Source organism: Procambarus clarkii, chromosome 1 (genome assembly GCF_040958095.1).
Source record: "Procambarus clarkii isolate CNS0578487 chromosome 1, FALCON_Pclarkii_2.0, whole genome shotgun sequence".
Classification (NCBI taxonomy): domain Eukaryota; kingdom Metazoa; phylum Arthropoda; class Malacostraca; order Decapoda; family Cambaridae; genus Procambarus; species Procambarus clarkii.
The window spans coordinates 42,325,645-42,344,520 of record NC_091150.1 but is presented as its reverse complement, the minus strand read 5'-3'; the positions used below and the strand labels follow the sequence as shown (position 1 = coordinate 42,344,520).

Here is an 18,876-nt window from a genome sequence, read left to right as displayed (position 1 = left end):
TTATCTCCAGATAACCTACCCGGGACTGTTATGGATGCCGTATACACCATCACTCTCTTTCTCCCGGTTGAGAAATTTGCGTTTACCATTTTGGTTCTACCGAGCACTACACAGTGTTGGAATCCATTTGCATTTAACCCAAGGGAGGGAGGTAGACAAGTCTTCTTTGCAATCAACACATCTACATGTTAATATTCCTGGTCTCTCTAATATCCTGATCGTTGACGTAAATTATATGAGACATGTTTGACTGAAGCCTCTTAATCCGTTTTGTTTATTCTTGTTAATCTGATTTGTTTATTCTTATTGTTAATCTGTTTTGTTTATTCTTGTTAATCTGATTTGTTTATTCTTATTGTTAATCTGTTTTGTTTATTCTTGTTAATCTGTTTTGTTTATTCTTCTTCTTCTTAAACTGCATGTTACATATTCTGATTTTATGTGTCTGGGTAGATTCCTTCAACGCTGGGTAAATGTTCCAGGTTTTCCTTAGTGTTAACTGGTATGCAATATTTTAATATAATGCTAATTTTTCCCCTGTACTAGTTGATCAGAAATGGCTCTGAGCGGTCCTGACCTCTCATTAGGCTTACATTCGTTTTTGTAGAGCTGGAAAAATCATATAGGCTTCAACTTCGCATCTCTTAGTTATATTAGCTTCGTAAGTTCTTTTAACTTTTCCTATTTCAAGCTTGGCTTGTCTTTAAGTTATAAAGTTTCATGGTAACAGCAAGTTCAGTAGGACTTCGGTTTCAACTCTTATGACCATATAAAGGCAGCGTCTGGGATGATCTTGGACGTAGGTACGAATCCTCGTCACGGCCCTTGTAGATTTGTTCCTGGTAACTGCTTTGTCTGCATATACCCGTGTGTGCTTCTTGAGCCCTGCCTTAATTGCTTGCATGTTGCATCTATAACATCCGGGACAGTTTGGCGCAAGTCTTCCAGGTGATACACAATCATCTTTCCACGTGGTCACTATGCTGGACTGCAGTTCCTCTCATATAGAAAGCAGTGTCACCTCCTTTTCCATTTGTTCAGTCAACATAAACATTTTATAGCCCTTGTTCTTGTACTCAACACGTAGCTCAATGATTCGATACTGAAGCACGTTTAATTAAACGTCTTATTGTTGATATACGTGAGCAGTAAGACGTACAGTCAACGGTATCAACTGTGTTGGGTCTCTGACTAAACAATGGGGCCAGTGTTAAACAAAACTCTTAACCTAGCGTGAGTGATGACTTGATGAGGCAGGTTGCTCCAAGTACTGGAACTAAGGAGTTTAGTTATTGTCGAGAGTGATTGATGAAGGTTAAGTCACCCAAGAGGTGGCACGGGCATATTCAGAGAATATTAAAAACCTCAAACTCTGTAAGTTTATAGTTAGGCTGTCTTTGGTGACGTCTTTTTCGCCCTCACTTCGGCGCAATACCTCGTGCTACCCAAAGAGCGAGGCTATTTCATCGAGCAGCTTTGGAACCAATTCCTACCATTGTTTTCCCTGTGTAGAGTATTATATGTCTCGTTAGTACTCTTGTGACTCCTCTGACTATACCTACAGTCCAACTTATGTGTAACGTTCCCATTAGTTAAGGTGTTTCAATGGGTTGTGGCAGCGAGTAGTGGCTGGCTGGCTGGCTGGCTGGCTGGCTGGCTGGCTGGCTGGCTGGCTGGCGGGTGGGAGGTTGTAGCGCACTGATCACTTACCTCCGTTTTAACGGTGGCGCCAATTATGTAGTTGACCGCAGAGCCTTGATTGGCAACCAGGTCATCAGGACAAACTACACGCATGCGCACTGCACCTAGTTATATACGAACGGGTATAGATAAGCGTTTAACCACGATCACTCGGCAAGCCTAGCCTACCCTGCCTTGTTTGAGTGCTCATGTTTAAAAAGAGAGGTTAAGAGCATTTAGTTTGATACTCCCCCCCCCCCTCCCCAAGTCACCTACTTGTTCAATATGCATGTAAACATCCTTTTTTTGAACGACCCCCCCCCCCCCCCTCTGGTCTACACACACCTTCATGGGCCCGTAGTGGAGTGGTGTGTGGAGGTGGGAACAGGAAACCAGTACAATGGCCACATCCTCTGGCGGGTCCCGTCGACTTGACACCACCTGCCTGCTCCTCCACCAGCGTCAGGCACAGTCACCTGTTTGGCCACACGGTACCAGCTGTTAAACTACCAGGTACCAGGATGGGGTCATTGGTAGTGGAACCAGCTAGGGTGGTACTAAGATGGGATCAAGTGTCAGTATGGGGACCAACCAGGCCCTTCCGCTCTAATCCGTATTTGCCCGTCATCGCTTTTTTTTTTTATTACACCGTGTGGGTAATCTGTATGTGGGGAACATGTCTGTGCGTGAGTATATGGAGTGTTCGTGTCCAGCCTGACGGCGGCAGACTTCTCCTTCAGGGCTTAGTAAGTGTCCTTGTGTGTACTTGTTAACGGTGTTGACCTGAGAGCGACGTGTCTAGCCTTCAGTTCACTAGCTTTACTGAGAGAACGAGCCAAGACCTTTGACATATTCAGAAGCATGTTTATTCCTGGAATTGGTGTTGAATAAGCTCTGGCCTTGCTAGTATTGTTATTGTTCGCGATCAGAAATGAACGGGAGGAATTAGGCGAATTGTTGAAAGTTGAATTGGCGTTTTGCAATTAAATGTGTTTCAAAGGAAGTATTTCTTTTGTGGTTGGGTAGCAAGCAGTGATGGTAGCCTTAGCTGGAGCAGCTGCCCACACTTAACTCGTACCTCGAAATTCAACCTGTCCTCCAACCAGTCCTCAGACCAAGTCCATTCCATCCAGCGGTTGACCCCAAAAACGCATTCATCAATTTTAACACGCTGTTCATTCAAAACTGGAATTTTCCTAAATATAAATTAATATTGTTATATATTTGCATATTGTGCATATTTAGGTATTGGTTAGGTTATATGTTTAGGTTCTATAGGACCTAAACATATAACACTTCCGGAACAAGTGCTTCACTGACGAATTTTGTTCGAACCACAACGCTGTAAATGCTTCACCCACGTACTACAAATACAAATAATCGCCAACAGAACCTAACCACCTAACCTAACCTATGAATATATATGCACAATATGCTAATATACCTGGTTGATACCTGGTTGATGGGGTTCTGGGAGTTCGTCTACTCCCCAAGCCCGGCCCGAGGCCAGGCTCGACTTGTGAGAGTTTGGTCCACCAGGCTGTTGCTTGGAGCGGCCCGCAGGCCCACATACCCACCACAGCCCGGTTGGTCCGGCACTCCTTGGAGGAATAAATCTAGTTTCCTCTTGAAAATGTCCACGGTTGTTCCGGCAATATTTCTTATGCTTGCTGGGAGGACGTTGAACAACCGCGGACCTCTGATGTTTATACAGTGTTCTCTGATTGTGCCTATGGCACCTCTGCTCTTCATTGGTTCTATTCTACATTTTCTTCCATATAATATATATTATAATATTAATTTATATTTGAGAAAATTCCTGTTTTGAATGAACAGCAAGTTAAAAATTGATGAATGCGTCTGTGGGGTCGACCGCTGGATGTAATGGACTTGAGTCGAGGACGGGTTTATGAGCTGTTTACATGGATGGTGGAAAGTCTCGCTCTACGGCACAACCACTATACTTCTTTATCACCTACCTAACTCCACTAGTGTCTTACCTCAACCCCAGCCTCACCTTTCACATATACCTTCAGTATAGGCGTGTTTTGAAAAGCCCATTGTGTAATTAAACAATTTAGTACAATGTACATACTTACAAAAAAAAAAGAAAAAAGTAGGTAGCGGCCACTTTTACACCGGAGTCATGACTCACTGCCGAGAACTGACCCTTAATGTCATGTATTTCTCAACAAAATTGCGCCAATTGTGAAACTTGTTTAACTCCTTGACTTCGAAATTCGTTTTTGTTTCAAATTATTTAAATTCTAGCTAAAATAATGTAACCTCTTTTGTCTTAACCAAATCTTAGTGGTGTTATCCTAGTCCCAGCTGAAAATTATTCACGTGGAAAGTATGCAAATAAAGTTTCTTTATTGTAATAAAAAAACATTTGAATTCCTGTTTGGGACATTCTTTTTCCATTAGCCCTTTCTTCCTATGGGATAAAGCTAGAACTGTTAGTTCAAGGATAACGGCAAGTTGACAAATGTTTTTTTTTAAAAGAGTATAACATAGTATTTAAAGAAACTAATTTATAAACTGGAAGAAAGGAAAGCCATATCGTGTATTGTTCCCACATACCAATCCTCTAATCCATTAAGTTAAATCATTATCATATTGAAATGAAGTTAGCAATTATTCGCAATTTATTTCTGAGAATTCAATCAACGTAATCTAGTACTCACTTAGTCAAATATTTTTACCCTAAACATGATGTATACGTATTGAAGTGGGTAAGGAACACGACTGTAGAAGGAAAAGGAAGCGATGAGTCACAATAACGTGGCTAAAGTATGTTGACCAGACCACACACTAGAAGGTGAAGGGACGACGACGTTTCGGTCTGTCCTGGACCATTCTCAAGTCGATTCCTGGACGGACCGAAACGTCGTCGTCCCTTCACCTTCTAGTGTGTGGTCTGGTCAACAAGGAAAGGGAAATTCCTGTATAACAGTTAACGTTAAAGTATAAATCTTTTTCTCAGTAGTTTCCAATTTTAGATAAATTATTTTATTTGGTCCCCGACGACCTGTGTTAATGCAGGGTAAACTGTATGGGTTAATGTGTCCTATGAACACCAGGTACTTACCGTGACATTGTGTGGATAGGAGTCCCCCGTGTTGGTCCAGTGCAGTGTAACTCCACCTGGTGTCGGTCGGCTAGTCTTCGTTTCCTCTTGATAAGAGTTCACGAGCAGCAGAAGACGAAGCTTTGTATAATCAACCCGTCCTCGACTCACGTCCATTACATTCAGCGGTCGACCCCACAGACGCATTCATAAATTTTAACATGCTGTTCATTCAAAACGGGAATTTTCTCAAGTATAAATTAATATTATAATATATTGGCATATTGTGTATATATAGGCATAGGATAGGTTAGGTTAGGTGTTTAGGTTCTGTTGACGATTATTTGTATTTGTGGTACGTGGGTGAAGCACTTATAGCACTTGTGATTCGAACAAAATTCGTCAGGGAAGCACTTGTTCCGGATATGTTCGAACGTTAGCAGTTGTGTTCGTGTGTAAACCGCTTTTCATTCATAAACAGGGGGTTTGGCGGGTGCATGGAATCACTTTTGGATCTTTGTTTGGAGGACGGGCTGATATAATAGTAGACCAGTCGAACGGCCTTCATAGCATTTACCACCAGGCATGGTGACACAGTAGGCCTCACGTGCAGCCAGTGACGAACCTCGCTAACTCAGTAGAGAGGTGAATTCCTGTGAGACATTGGCTGCCACGTGCTCCGGATCAAGGAATCTTGGCCACAATGGGCTGAAGAATACTGTCGTTAGTGCAAGTGGAGAAGATGGTTGTCGTCGTCGCAGGAAGCTCTGGACGACGAGGGCCAGAACAACGTCACTCAGGACGTAAACACACCTGCTGGTTAGTCATTGGGCAGTCATAGTCATCAAGCAGGAGGGAGTAGGTTAACTACGTGTTCAGACCGTTAATAACTTAATGACTAGTTCAACACCTTGATTCCTCCTCTTATTTAAAACAAAACAAAATATATAATGAGGTATACAGTTTCTCTCTTCACGTATCCTAGCCAAGCTTCATTTGTCTTTATCCTAGCTTGTCTAACACGACCATTTATTGACATAATTGCGAGTATTAACATTAAGATAAAGCGAACACAATGTTTGCCTGGTCAGCTTCAACGACAACTGAACGCGCCAACTCGTCCTCAAGTCCATTACATCCAGCGGTCGACCCCACAGACGCATTCATAAATTTATACATGCTGTTCATTCAAAACGGGAATTTTTTACAAATATAAATTAATATTATAATATATTAGCTATTGTGCATATATTGGCATAGATTGGGTTAGGTGTTTAGGTTCTGTTGGCGATTATTTGTATTTGTAGTACGTGGGTGAAGCATTTACAGCGTTGTGGTTCGAACAAAATTCGTCAGTGAAACAATTGTTCCGGAAGTGTTCGAACGAAATCAGTTGTGAGTCGTGTGTAAACCGTTTTTCATTCATAAACAGCGGGTTTTGGCGGGTACATGGAATCACTTTTGGATCTTTGTTTGGAGGACGGGCTGCGTGTGAACACTCATGGGCCCCTCGGGGCTCATGAGTAGTGTGTGGGTGTGACCAGGTGAGGCGGGTGGGTGTGAATGGCGTAATGTGAGGCCATTCACCTCCCAGGTCTCACTCGTTGTTTTTAAGGTGAGGCGGTGTGCGGGTCCGCCTCACGCCTGACACAGCTCACCACACACACATGACACTAGTAACCTCCATAATGCAACATAATTAGCCAGATTTCAGCTTCCAGTGAGATTTGCGTCAGCAAGTAGACCTGGCGAGAGTCGGGTCTAAAACCTGTCCCAGCATAAACATGGTGACGTCATTGTGACGTCACTCCTCTCTCACACACCATTCGTGAAACCTAAACATTTGTACACGAGATTTGTCTTGTCATTTGTACATATGTTTCGTATTGAAATATTCTAAAAAATAAGCAGAATATAATGATTATCAAGTCGCTTGGCAAGTTGAGTGAGAGTGAAGCAAAAAGTCGTGTCAACTACGAGGGCCAGTAGTCAGGTGTGTAGGGCTGGTGACCCTCGCCACGTGTGTAGGGCTGGTGACCCTCGCCACGTGTGTAGGGCTGGTGACCCTCGCCACGTGTGTAGGGCTGGTGACCCTCGCCACGTGTGTAGGGCTGGTGACCCTCGCCACGTGTGTAGGGCTGGTGACCCTCGCCACGTGTGTCAGTGTTATACGGTGACACACACACACACACACACACACACACACACACACACACACACACACACACACACACACACACACCACACACACACACATCACCACTTTCACCAAGATAACACTTACGATGTGTTATCAGGTGTGTGTAGCGAGAGTACGAGCAAAGGTCACGGCTGAGGCGGGAGGTGAGCCAGTCACTGCTGGCCAGGTCTTGGCATTCACACTCACGCACTCTGGAATGCACTAAGCAGTGATGTGGTGGAGGTTGACTCCATACACGGTTTCAAGTGTAGATATGATGGAGCTCGAGAAGCTCAGGAATCTGTACATCAGTAGATTGACGGTTGAGAGGCGGGACCAGAGAGCCAAAGCTCAACACCCCCCCCCCTCCCCGCAAGCACAACTAAGTGAATACACACGCGCACACACACACACAGTCACAGAGTCACACGAGTCACAGAGATGTTAGGAAGTTTTTTTTTAGCGTGAGAGTAGTGGAAAAATGGAATGCACTTGGGGAACAGGTTGTGGAAGCAAATACTATTCATACTTTTAAAACTAGGTATGATAGGGAAATGTAACAGGAGTCATTGCTGTAAACAACCGATAGCTGGAAAGGCGGGATCCAAGAGTCAATGCTCGATCCTGCAAGTACAAATAGGTGAGTACACACTGGCGGGCCTGGTGGATAGCGCGCAGGACTCGTAATTCTGTGGCGCGGGTTCGATTCCCGCACCAGGCAGAAACAAACGGGCAAAGTTTCTTTCACCCTGAATGCCCCTGTTACCTAGCAGTAAATAGGTACCTGGGAGTTAGTCAGCTGTCACGGGCTGCTTCCTGGTGTGTGTGTACTCACCTATTTTTTGTTGTGTGTGTGTGGTGTGGAAAAAATAGTAAACAGTTGATTGACAGTTGAGAGGCGGGCCGAAATAGCAAAGCTCAACCCCCGCAAACACAACTAGGTGAATACACACCTAGGCAACTAGGTAAGTACACAGGAAGCAGCCCGTAGCAGCTGTCTAACTCCCAGGTACCTATTTACTGTTAGGTGAACAGGAACATCAGGGTGAAAGAAACTATGCCCATTTGTTTCTGCCTCGGCTGGGAATCGAATCCGGGTCCTCAGGACTACGAATCCCGAGCGCTGTCCACTCAGCTGTCAGGCCCTACCATCCACACACAGCTGTCAACACTCCCCCTCACCATCCACACACAGCTGTCAACACTCCCCCTCACCATCCACACACAGCTGTCAACACTTCCCCTCACCATCCACACACACAGCTGTCAACACTCCCCTCACCATCCACACACAGCTGTCAACACTCCCCTCACCATCCACACACAGCTGTCAACACTCCCCCTCCCTCACCATCCACACACAGCTGTCAACACTCCCCCCCCCCTCACCATCCACACACAGCTGGCAACACTCCCCCTCCCTCACCATCCACACACAGCTGTCAACACTCCCCCTCCCCCCCCTCACCATTCACACACTCGCCCAGATAACCTTGCGCTTGAAGAAAGTTCAGCAAATAATGCAAAACAGTGAAGGGTGACGTCCTTGCGTGTCCAGGCCGGGACGCGTGACATCACACTGTCAGCGGCGGGGAAGCTGACGGCTGCTGACAGGCGAGACATCCTCTCCTCTCTCACCCCACACGTCACAACCTCTCCTCTCTCACCCCACACGTCACAACCTCTCCTCTCATGATACGTCATTTTATGTTGTCGAAATTGATCAATCCGATGGAAAATGCGACGCATTTGTTAAAAATCGAAACACCGTAATGCTGACACTTTCTATGCATAGAGCTCAATGGGTTAGGTGGGTTGCTTGGGTTGGTGCGCCTTCTGGTTACGAAAACAGTTGCCAAACAGTGCAGATCAAGAGACCGGAACTGCTCTGTCAACTCAAGTTTCTAGAGCGGAAGTAACTTTAACCTTCCCTGCATGGGGGTGGTTCATGAGTGTTCATGTTAGAGAACACTGGGTTCAACACTGTACTCACCTTGTTATGCTTGCGGGGGTTGAGCGTCGGCTCTTTGGCCCCGCCTTCCAACTGTTGGTCAACTGGTGTACAGATTCCTGAGCCTACTGGGCTCTATCATATCTACATTTGAAACTGTGTATGGAGTCAGCCTCCACCACATCACTGCCATTTATTTATTTATTTATTTATTTATTTATATATATACAAGAAGGTACATAGGGTTTGTGAGAAGACATAGCATAGTATTTACAATCTTGTAAAGCCACTAGTACGCGCAGCGTTTCGGGCAGGTCCTTAATCTAACAGATAATTTTAAGTAGGTAAATTCTAGCAGAATTAATAAAATGATAACAGATACATTGCAAGAAAAAAAATGAGATGAGAGAGATTAGTAAGTATGTTATCACTGAAATGCATTCCCTTAACTACTGACACTGAACAATTTTTGTCTAATGTGTCTGTGCTTCATTTATGTACTCGGTTATCATCGGTTTGTTGGTGTTCCACCCTTAGTAAATAGTTTGTCTTTGTTCCCCCTGTCAATTCCTCTGAGAATTTTGTAGGTGGTTATCATGTCTCCCCTTATTTTTCTGTCTTCCAGGGACGTGAGGTTTAGCTTCCGTAGCCTTTTCTTGTTACTCATACCTCTCAGTTCTGGGACTAGTCTGGTGGCATGCCTCTGAATCTTTTGTAACTTTGTCTTGTGTTTAACCAGGCATGGACTCCAGGATTGGTCTGACATAATTGGTATACAAGGTCCTGCCTGAAAGATTCCATACACTAGTTTCTAAAGGCAGTTCTTATGTTGGCCAATCTAGCATATGCCGCTGATGATATCCTTTTGATGTGGGCTTCTGGGTACAAGTATGATGCTCCGCACTAGTAGGCGGTTTGCTGTTGTATACGGTGATTAACACGTTGACCAATTGCCAGTTAGTAGGTTGAGAGCCGACCCATTGAAGAGTAGGTTCCACGTGTACGGTCAACCTTCCTCACCTCATCAAGTATAAGAAACATTGCCAGAGATCAAGTGAGTGTTTTTGAAAGGCTTAGTGGACCAAATCCTACAGGAAGTGCGGGATCAGTCGGGCTGTAGTGGGTGTGTGTGTGCTTGCGGGCCGCTGTACATGACAGTTTGGTGGAGCGAATCATCGCCTAACAAGCCGAGCATGGAGAGTCAAGCGAGGGAGACTAACCCTAGCAGTTGTAACGCTTAGTTAAGTCTGCTGACTTTACTGGAAGACCCGTGGCTGCCTTGTGGCAGTACTGGGGATCAATGTCCTCGCGGCCCGGTCTCTAACCACGCCTCCTGGTTGATGGTCTGGTCAACTAGGCTGTTAGACGCCGCTGCTCGTAGTCTCGGGTGAAGTGATGAACTGGCCGTGCCACAGCCCGGTTCATCATGCACCCAGCCTCCTGATATGAAAGTACTTATATTAACTATTTGGTGGAAAGTACCAATATGTAGTGATGGACCACCAGAAAGTACCAATATGTAGGTATGAACCACCAGAAAGTACCAATATGTAGGTATGGACCACCAGAAAGTACCAATATGTAGTGATGGACCACCAGAAAGTACCAATATGTAGGTATGGACCACCAGAAAGTACCAATATGTAGGTATGGACCACCAGAAAGTACCAATATGTAGTGATGGACTACCAGAAAGTACCAATATGTAGGTATGGACCACCAGAAAGTACCAATATGTAGTGATGGACCACCAGAAAGTACCAATATGTAGGTATGGACCACCAGAAAGTACCAATATGTAGGTATGGACCACCAGAAAGTACCAATATGTAGTGATGGACCACCAGAAAGTACCAATATGTAGTGATAGACTACCAGAAAGTACCAATATGTAGGTATGGACCACCAGAAAGTACCAATATGTAGGTATGGACCACCAGAGAGTACCAATATGTAGGTATGGACCACCAGAAAGTACCAATATGTAGTGATGGACCACCAGAAAGTACCAATATGTAGTGCTGGACCACCAGAAAGTACCAATATGTAGTGATGGACCACCAGAAAGTACCAATATGTAGTGATGGACCACCAGAAAGTACCAATATGTAGTGATGGACCACTAGAAAGCCGACCTTTGTATTATTGAATTTGGACAAACAGCAAGTTTTTTTTTTTAACTTCAACGTAAGACCTAACCTTCCCTAGCAATCCTATGCCTAATACACATTTTAGGCCTAATATAGTACATATATATGTGCTATACTAGGCTTATGAATATTTAAATTTGGTTTGAAGCTTTAATTTTTCCAGACTATAAAATTAACAGTACAAAACAGTGGTGTACTGGCGGTCCATCACTACATGTTGGTACTGTCACCAAATAAGTCACTATAAGTACTGTCATATCAGGAAGACAGGCTGTGCATAGGACACCTACATCAAAGATCAGTTTTATGCCGGATTTACAATAATATAAATTTTTATAGTCTCTCTGGTGGGCAAGTGTAGTAGTGGTTGAAGACTTGCACTCTCCCTCTCCTTTTGTTGCAACCCTGGTTGATACCTGGTTGATGGGGTTCTGGGAGTTCTTCTACTCCCCAAAGCCCGGCTCGTGGCCAGGCTTGACTTGTGAGAGTTTGGTCCACCAGGCTGTTGCTTGGAGCGACCCGCAGGCCCACATACCCACCACAGCCTTGTTGGACCGGTACTTCCTGAAGAAAACTATCTAGTTTGTTATAAAGAGAACATTTCTCTGATAAATTATAAATAAAGCCGGATATAGCTGACGTATCAGCAAGTATACAAGGCTAGAGGCTGGTTGGTCCACTTGTAAAGTCAAGTGTTGAGATAGGAGGAGTAAGTGGAGCCATTAGCGGGTGCAGGGGGGGGGCGGGGACCCCATACTCGCCTCACACACATATACTCTCCCTAACAAACGCAACTTTTTCCCTAACAACAAACGTTCTAACCCAAACATCCCACCTAACCCATCTAGGAGCCGGTCGGCCGAGCGGACAGCACACTGGACTTGTGATCCTGTGGTTCCGGATTCGATCCCGGGCGCCGGCGAGAAACAATGGGCAGAGTTTCTTTCACCCTATGCCCCTGTTACCTAGCAGTAAAATGGGTACCTGGGTGTTAATCAGCTGTAACGGGCTGCTTCCTGGGGGTGGAGGCCTGGTTCGAGGACCGGGCCGCGGGGACACTAAAGCCCCGAAATCAAGATAACCTCAAGATAACCTGACACAAGTAGGCACGGCGAGGCTCGCAACGGATAATGCTAAACAGTAACATGCTCTCGCACTTAAGCATGTTTACTGTTGTCTTAATTGCCTTTGACACACGTGTGAAGACGCAACAGTCTCTCCTCGGCTTGGTGCCTTCTTTTGAGGAATACTTTCAAGTGTGTGAAGCAAGATACTTCTTCCTTCGGCCGGTTTACCTGATGGCAAAAACTTGTACGAGTTTCATCTTTAAACTTCAGTTCCTGCCACTGCTTAAATGGTCGTGTGGGCGCCTCGGGTTGGTCTACAGCGGTCGGTTAATTAACATACACGTACTCACCTAGTTGTACTTGCAGGGGTTGAGCTTCGAGTCTTTGGTCCTACCTTTCACGGATCGTCCTCATAAACAAAGGCCTAAGTACATTCCATGCACCCGCCAAACCCCGTGTTTATGAATGAAAAACGGTTTATACACGACTCACAACTGATGGCGTTCGAACACTTCCGGAACAAGTGCTTCACTGACGAATTTTGTTCGAACCACAACGCTGTAAATGCTTCACCCACGTACTACAAATACAAATAATCGCCAATAGAAACACCTAATCTAAGCATTGCCTAAATATGCTACTATATAACAATATTAATTTATATGTGAGGAAATTCCTGTTTTGAATGAACAGCATGTTAAAATTGATGAATGCGTCATTGGGGGTCGACCACTGGATAGAATGGACTTGGTCTGAAGACGGACTGCCTCTCAACATCCAATCAACTGGTGTACAGGTTCCTGAGCCTATTTAGCTCTATCATAGCTACATTTGAAACTATGTATGGAGTAGGCCTCCACCACATCACTGCCTAATGCATTTATTTTATTAACTGCTCTGATATTGAAAAAGTTATTTCTAATATCTCTGTGGCTGATTTGGGTACTCAGTTTCCGCCTGTGTCCCGCTTGTGCGTGTACCACTCGTACTAAATAATATATCCTTATCTACCATGCCAATTCACATGAGAATTTTGTATGTGGTGATCATGTCTCCCCGAACTCATGTTTTCCAGCGACGTGAGGTGCAATTCACGGAGTCTTTCCTCGTAACTCATTCGTAACTCATGCCTCTTAGTTCTGGGACTAGTCTAATGTCCTTTGAACCTTCACCAGCTTGGTCTTGTGCTTGAGAAGGTGTGGACTCCATGCTGGGCGCGCATACGTGTGAGTATGTCAGTGGTTGAGAGGCACTGAGCCTTAGACCCCCGCCCAAGCCGTAAGCCCTACGAACATCACAGATCCTCGGCTCTTCGGGATCCTTCTTCCCATCCTATGGGCCGTAGTGGACTCCATACCCATCCTGAGGGGCAGCAGTGGACCCCATACCCATCCTGAGGGGCAGCAGTTGACCCCATACCCATCCTGAGGGGCAGCAGTGGACCCCATACCCATCCTGAGGGGCAGCAGTGGACCCCATACCCATCCTGAGGGGCAGCAGTGGACCCCATACCCATCCTGAGGGGCAGCAGTTGACCCCATACCCATCCTGAGGGGCAGCAGTTGACCCCATACCCATCCTGAGGGGCAGCAGTGGACCCCATACCCATCCTGAGGGGCAGCAGTGGACCCCATACCCATCCTAAGGGGCAGCAGTGGACCCCATACCCATCCTGAGGGGCAGCAGTGGACCTCATACCCATCCTGAGGGGCAGCAGTGGACCTCATACCCATCCTGAGGGGCAGCAGTGGACCCCATACCCATCCTAAGGGGCAGCAGTGGACCTCATACCCATCCTGAGGGGCAGCAGTGGACCCCATACCCGTCCTGTGGCGGCAGTGAAAAAGATTACATATACATATATGTATATAAACCCCATATAATGGGGTCGATAACTGAACTCCCAAATCTGTTTGGCTAAGCAAGTTACAAATATTTTGATAAGCTAGTTAAACACTTCAGTATACATATAAATGTAACAGATATCGCCGGAACAAAAGTGGACGTTGTCGAGAGAAAAGGTGATGTGTTCCTCCATGAAGTGGCGGAGGAACCAGGTTGTAGTGGACTATGTCGATCACAAGGCAAGCCTGGCCTCAGGTCGGTCTTGTCTTGTAGAAGAACTCTCGCAACCCTTCACAGGTAAACAGGAGCCCTAACGCGTCCACGGAGGCTTAAGACTAAAGTCCCACCACCACCACTGCAACAGTCTTGTACTTTTCAAGTAGTAGTAGAGAACATCTCGAGAAGTTCTTCCTATATATTCAGCTCGCTAACTATTTCTCAGGTGTGTTGAGAAATGCGAAACAAATAGTTGTGGTGATGGAGAGGAGCGTGCGGGTGTGTCCCGCTGGTGTCACCTGTTGAGAGTGGCTGAGCCCGTGTGGGGGAGGACTTAGTCAACAAATGATTGATTGTCGCGGGGATGGTGTAGCCTAACTGAGGCGGTAATTCTCCGGGCTTATCCAATTTTTGAATTGGTTATTTGATATTTTGATAAAGGGGACATGGCGAGATAGAGCAGTGGCCACGAGATGCGTTTGTTGTGCTCAGGGTTCTGAACACAAACCACACACAATCTGTGTGTGGTTTGGTCAACATATTTCAGCTACGTTATTGTGACTCCTCGTCTGCACTTCAAGGTAACAGGGTAAGGTCATCTTAGGGAAGGTCGGGCGCTGGTCTCTGGCCTGGACCTAACCCAAGTAACTTTCCTGCTTGACGTGTCTGACCAAGAATCATTTAACCAAGTCTTGGCGTCCTTTAATCGTTGCATAAAGTGTCTCCAAGTGTTGAACTAAGACTTCGATGATTGTCTGCACATGGTGCACATGTGCAGACAATCGTGTGTACACTGTACAGGTGCACGAAGGGACCCTTAGGGAGTGCTGCTCAGGCAGGGTACTTAGCCATGGAGGTGCTGAGCCATTATGGCTTTATGACACTTGGAGCGCATATGAGAGCAGGATTGGCGCCGAGGTGTGAGGATAGAGTAAAGGAACGATGCCTAGTCATGCTGACAGTCCCACATCGAACGCTGACCCTTTAAGAAGCAAAGTGTCCACTTTGGTTGCGCACTATTCCTTCCTCTGTCATATCCCAGATTCTTGTCTTCGTGTGCCTTCCATGTCTTATATAATGATACTGACTTGGCCCCCTTCTTCCCTGAACTATCTTATCTTACCTGCAAGGAGCGAGCCCTCGCTGTGCCGCTCAGCCCAAGGGGCTTCATCTGTTGCTGCAGCGACATTTGTTACGTGTGTTGAGAGGAGACTAAAGAGTCGTGGACCTCTGATGTTCACACTGAACATCATCAGAGGTCCACAATGTCACGCTGTGCTCTCTCGCCGACGTTTCATTGGGTTGATTGTGCACTTCCTACCTTGTCTCACGAGGGGAGGTTGGCGACTACAGGTTCATGGGAGTTCACAGCTAGTCCCAGTCTCCACCCAGGCTTTTACCGGGACCTAGATTTTAACTTGTACATATATTATATAATCTAGTGGCGAGAAAGAACATGTGATGGATGAATGTTGTGGGAGTTGTTGAGTGTGGTGACCAGTGGAGGGGCCATGCTGGTGGCCTGGTCAGCTGTGGCCTACATTGGTTAGTCGGTCGTGGTGGACACCTTGGTGTGCTGCAGGGAGCCGTCGCGTGGGGGGTGGGGATGGGATTGAGGGATGGTGATGGGGAGGGATAGTGGGGAGGAGGGAGGGAAAGTCTTTTTTATTATTATTAATACACGAGGTACATCTGCATTAGTGCAGCTGCCCTAGACTATATGAAGTGGAGTACTGTGTGTCAAAAAAGCTAACTAGGTGATGCTAAAAAATCCCCATCACACAGGATGGCTAGTCATACAAAGGCATGTGATAGGCAGTCTGCACTGGCAGACTTCGGGTGCATTTTGAGGATATAATCAACACAAGATTGAATAAGGTAGCAGTGGTAATACAAGTCGCCATCTCGCAGGATGGTTAGTCATACAGAGCCATGTGTTTAATGGCCTGCACTGGCAAGTTTTGGGTATACTGTGAGGATATCTTCAAGAATACGAGAGTGAATAAGGTAATTGCAAAGCTGCAGGTACCTCATGCCAACTGGTCTTGGGAGCGGGGCGGCCACACAAACATAGCGGCTGTCCTGGCCCCTGTGCACCAGGGGTGGCCTCTGTGTGGTTGGCACAGTTAAAGCAGCGGAGGAGCTGTGTGTGTGTGTGTGTGTGTGTGTGTGTGTGTGTGTGTGTGTGTGTGTGTGTGTGTGTGTGTGTGTGTGTGTGTGTACTCAGCTAGATGTGCTTGCTGGGGTCGGGCTCGGCTCCTAGTCCATCCTTCCCAACGTTCTTAGCTAAAATGGTGAGAAATAAGTCACTGCATTAATCATTTTTATATATACAATTGTGAATTGCATTAGCTTCAACGACTTCTACGTCTCGCCTATTCCGTTTATTGACAGCTCTAACCCTGAAGTGTTAGAGCTGTCAGTGTGTTAGAGCTGTCAGTGTGTTAGAGCTGTCAGTGTGATAGAGCTGTCAGTGTGTTAGAGCTGTCAGTGTGTTAGAGCTGTCAGTGTGTTAGAGCTGTCAGTGTGTTAGAGCTGTCAGTGTGTTAGAGCTGTCAGTGTGTTAGAGCTGTCAGTGTGTTAGAGCTGCCAGTGTGTTAGAGCTGTCACTGTGTTAGAGCTGTCACTGTTAGAGCTGTCACTGTGTTAGAGCTGCCTTCTTCTCAGTGTGTGTGTACTCACCTAGTTGTGGTTGCCAGGCTCTTTGGCTCTTTGGTCCCGTCTCTCAACTGTCAATCAACCGGTGTACAGATTTTTGAGCCTATTGGGCTCTATCAAATCTACATTTGAAACTGTGCATGGAGTCAGCCTCCACCACATTACTGCCTAACACATTCCATTTGTTACCTACTCTGACAGAAAGAAATGTATAGATCATTTACTGCTGGAATCCACTCAATTAAATATCTAAATTATTGGGACCGATTAAAATTCTTAAATCTATATTCTCTAGATCGCAGGCGGGAGAGATACATAATAATTTACAAGTGGAAAATATTAGGGGGGCTGGTCCCAAACCTGCACAAAGACATAACACCACATGAGACCAGAAGGCATGGCAGGATGTGCAGAATACACCCGTTAAAGAGCAGAGGTGCAACAGGTACTCTGAGAGAGAACTCTATCAACATCAGAGGTCCGAGACTGTTCAACACGCTTCCACTACACATAAGGGACATAACTGGCGGACCCCTCACAGTGTTCAAGAGAGAACTGGATAAGCACCTCCATAGGATACCTGATCAACTAGGCTGTGATTCATATGCCAGGCTGCGAGCAGCCACGTCCAACAGCCTGGTTGACCAGACCATCAACCAAGGGGCCTGGTCAGAGACCGGGCCCGGGCGACGTTGATTCCTGAAACCAACTCAAGGTAAGAGTCGGGAATCGAACCCAGTGCCATGGGCCTACGATCCCCAAGCGCTGTCCACTCGTCCGCAAGGCCCTGTACTCGGCAGCGAGGTGTGTTTGGGTGGGGCGGGTGTGGGCGGGGTGGGTGAGTGCGTGCGGGGCGGGTGTGGGCTGGGTGAGTGCGTGCGGGGCGGGTGTGGGTGAGTGCGTGCGGGGCGGGTGTGGGTGTGGGTGGGCGAGTGTGGGCGGGGCGAGTGTGGGTGGGTGAGTGTGGGCGGGGCGGGTGTATTGGAGAGGAGCCAAGCTGGAGGATGGAGGAGACATAACCCTCCAGGGGACGAAGACACATATAAGGCCGAGTATGGTTGTATCTGGCGCGGTACACACCCGTGTCGAGGCCCTCACTAACACAAACTCGTCCTTCCACGTTAATGTTTCCAGCGTAGGTTACACACATATATATAAACGAGTTCGGTAGATATAATTAGGTGTTGCCTCGTATGGGTCAATAGGCCTTCTGTAGTTTCCTCAACTTCCTTGTTCTTATTGGTGTCACGTGACGCGTGCAGGAGTCGCCAAGATCTGGTTACTCCGGGCGTCCTGCCTACCTCTGGCTGGTTACGGTGGTCACTGCTCCCCGTGGTAGTCCAGCAGTGACACTACAGCTTGCTTGATCAAATGTTTAGAGGAAGAGGGCGTCATGTGAGCGTCTGAGGGCGTCTGACAGCTGGGTGGACAGCGCATCGGATTCGTAGTCCTGAGGTTCTGGGTTCGATCCCCGGTGGAGGCGGAAACAAATGGCCAAAATGTTTCTTTCACCCGGATGCCCCTGTTACCTAGCAGTAAATAGGTATCTGGGAGTTAGACAGCTGTCACGGGCTGCTTCCGGGGGGGTAGAGGCCTGGTCGAGGACCGGGCCGCGGGGACACTAAAAAGCCCTGAAATCATCTCAAGATAACCTCGAGATAGCGGGCTCACCTCCCTCCTTCACCGGCGCCGGCGATCACCGGGTCTTGTCAACACCTTCCTCACACATGACAAATTATAATGCCACCAGGCCGTCTCTGACAGTGATGTCACGCTGTCTATTGAACTCTGCTGCAATGTTGGGCGTGATACATCAATTTGCCTCACTCCGCCTGTACGAAACTGTGCCGCACTAAGGGGTTATCCCTCGTAAATTTAGATACTTCTGGATGTTGCTGTAAGCACTGGTATTCCCTAACATATTCAACACCTGTCAAAGAGATTCGTACAGTATTCTTATGCAGTGGCGTTATAAGCCACGTTTGCAGCCCCTCTGTAATCTAAGTAATTTGTATGGTTCACTTAAATGCGTGAGGTTATGAGGCTAGCGACGCATACTC

At 46.6% G+C, this 18,876-nt stretch overlaps 1 protein-coding gene and 1 long non-coding RNA gene across 8 annotated transcripts in view; one reads left to right on the top strand and one right to left on the bottom strand.

Moving 5' to 3' along the window:
- The window catches only part of LOC138350443 (uncharacterized), a 45,441-nt gene extending 40,572 nt beyond the window's left edge, over positions 1–4,869 (bottom strand). The window contains exon 1 of the long non-coding RNA XR_011222093.1: positions 4,772–4,869. This is a non-coding gene — a long non-coding RNA (uncharacterized lncRNA). The remainder of the gene's footprint in view (positions 1–4,771) is intronic.
- Positions 1–18,876, top strand: part of LOC138349580 (tyrosine-protein phosphatase non-receptor type 4-like) — a 263,170-nt gene that overhangs the window by 118,479 nt on the left and 125,815 nt on the right. The window lies entirely within an intron of this gene.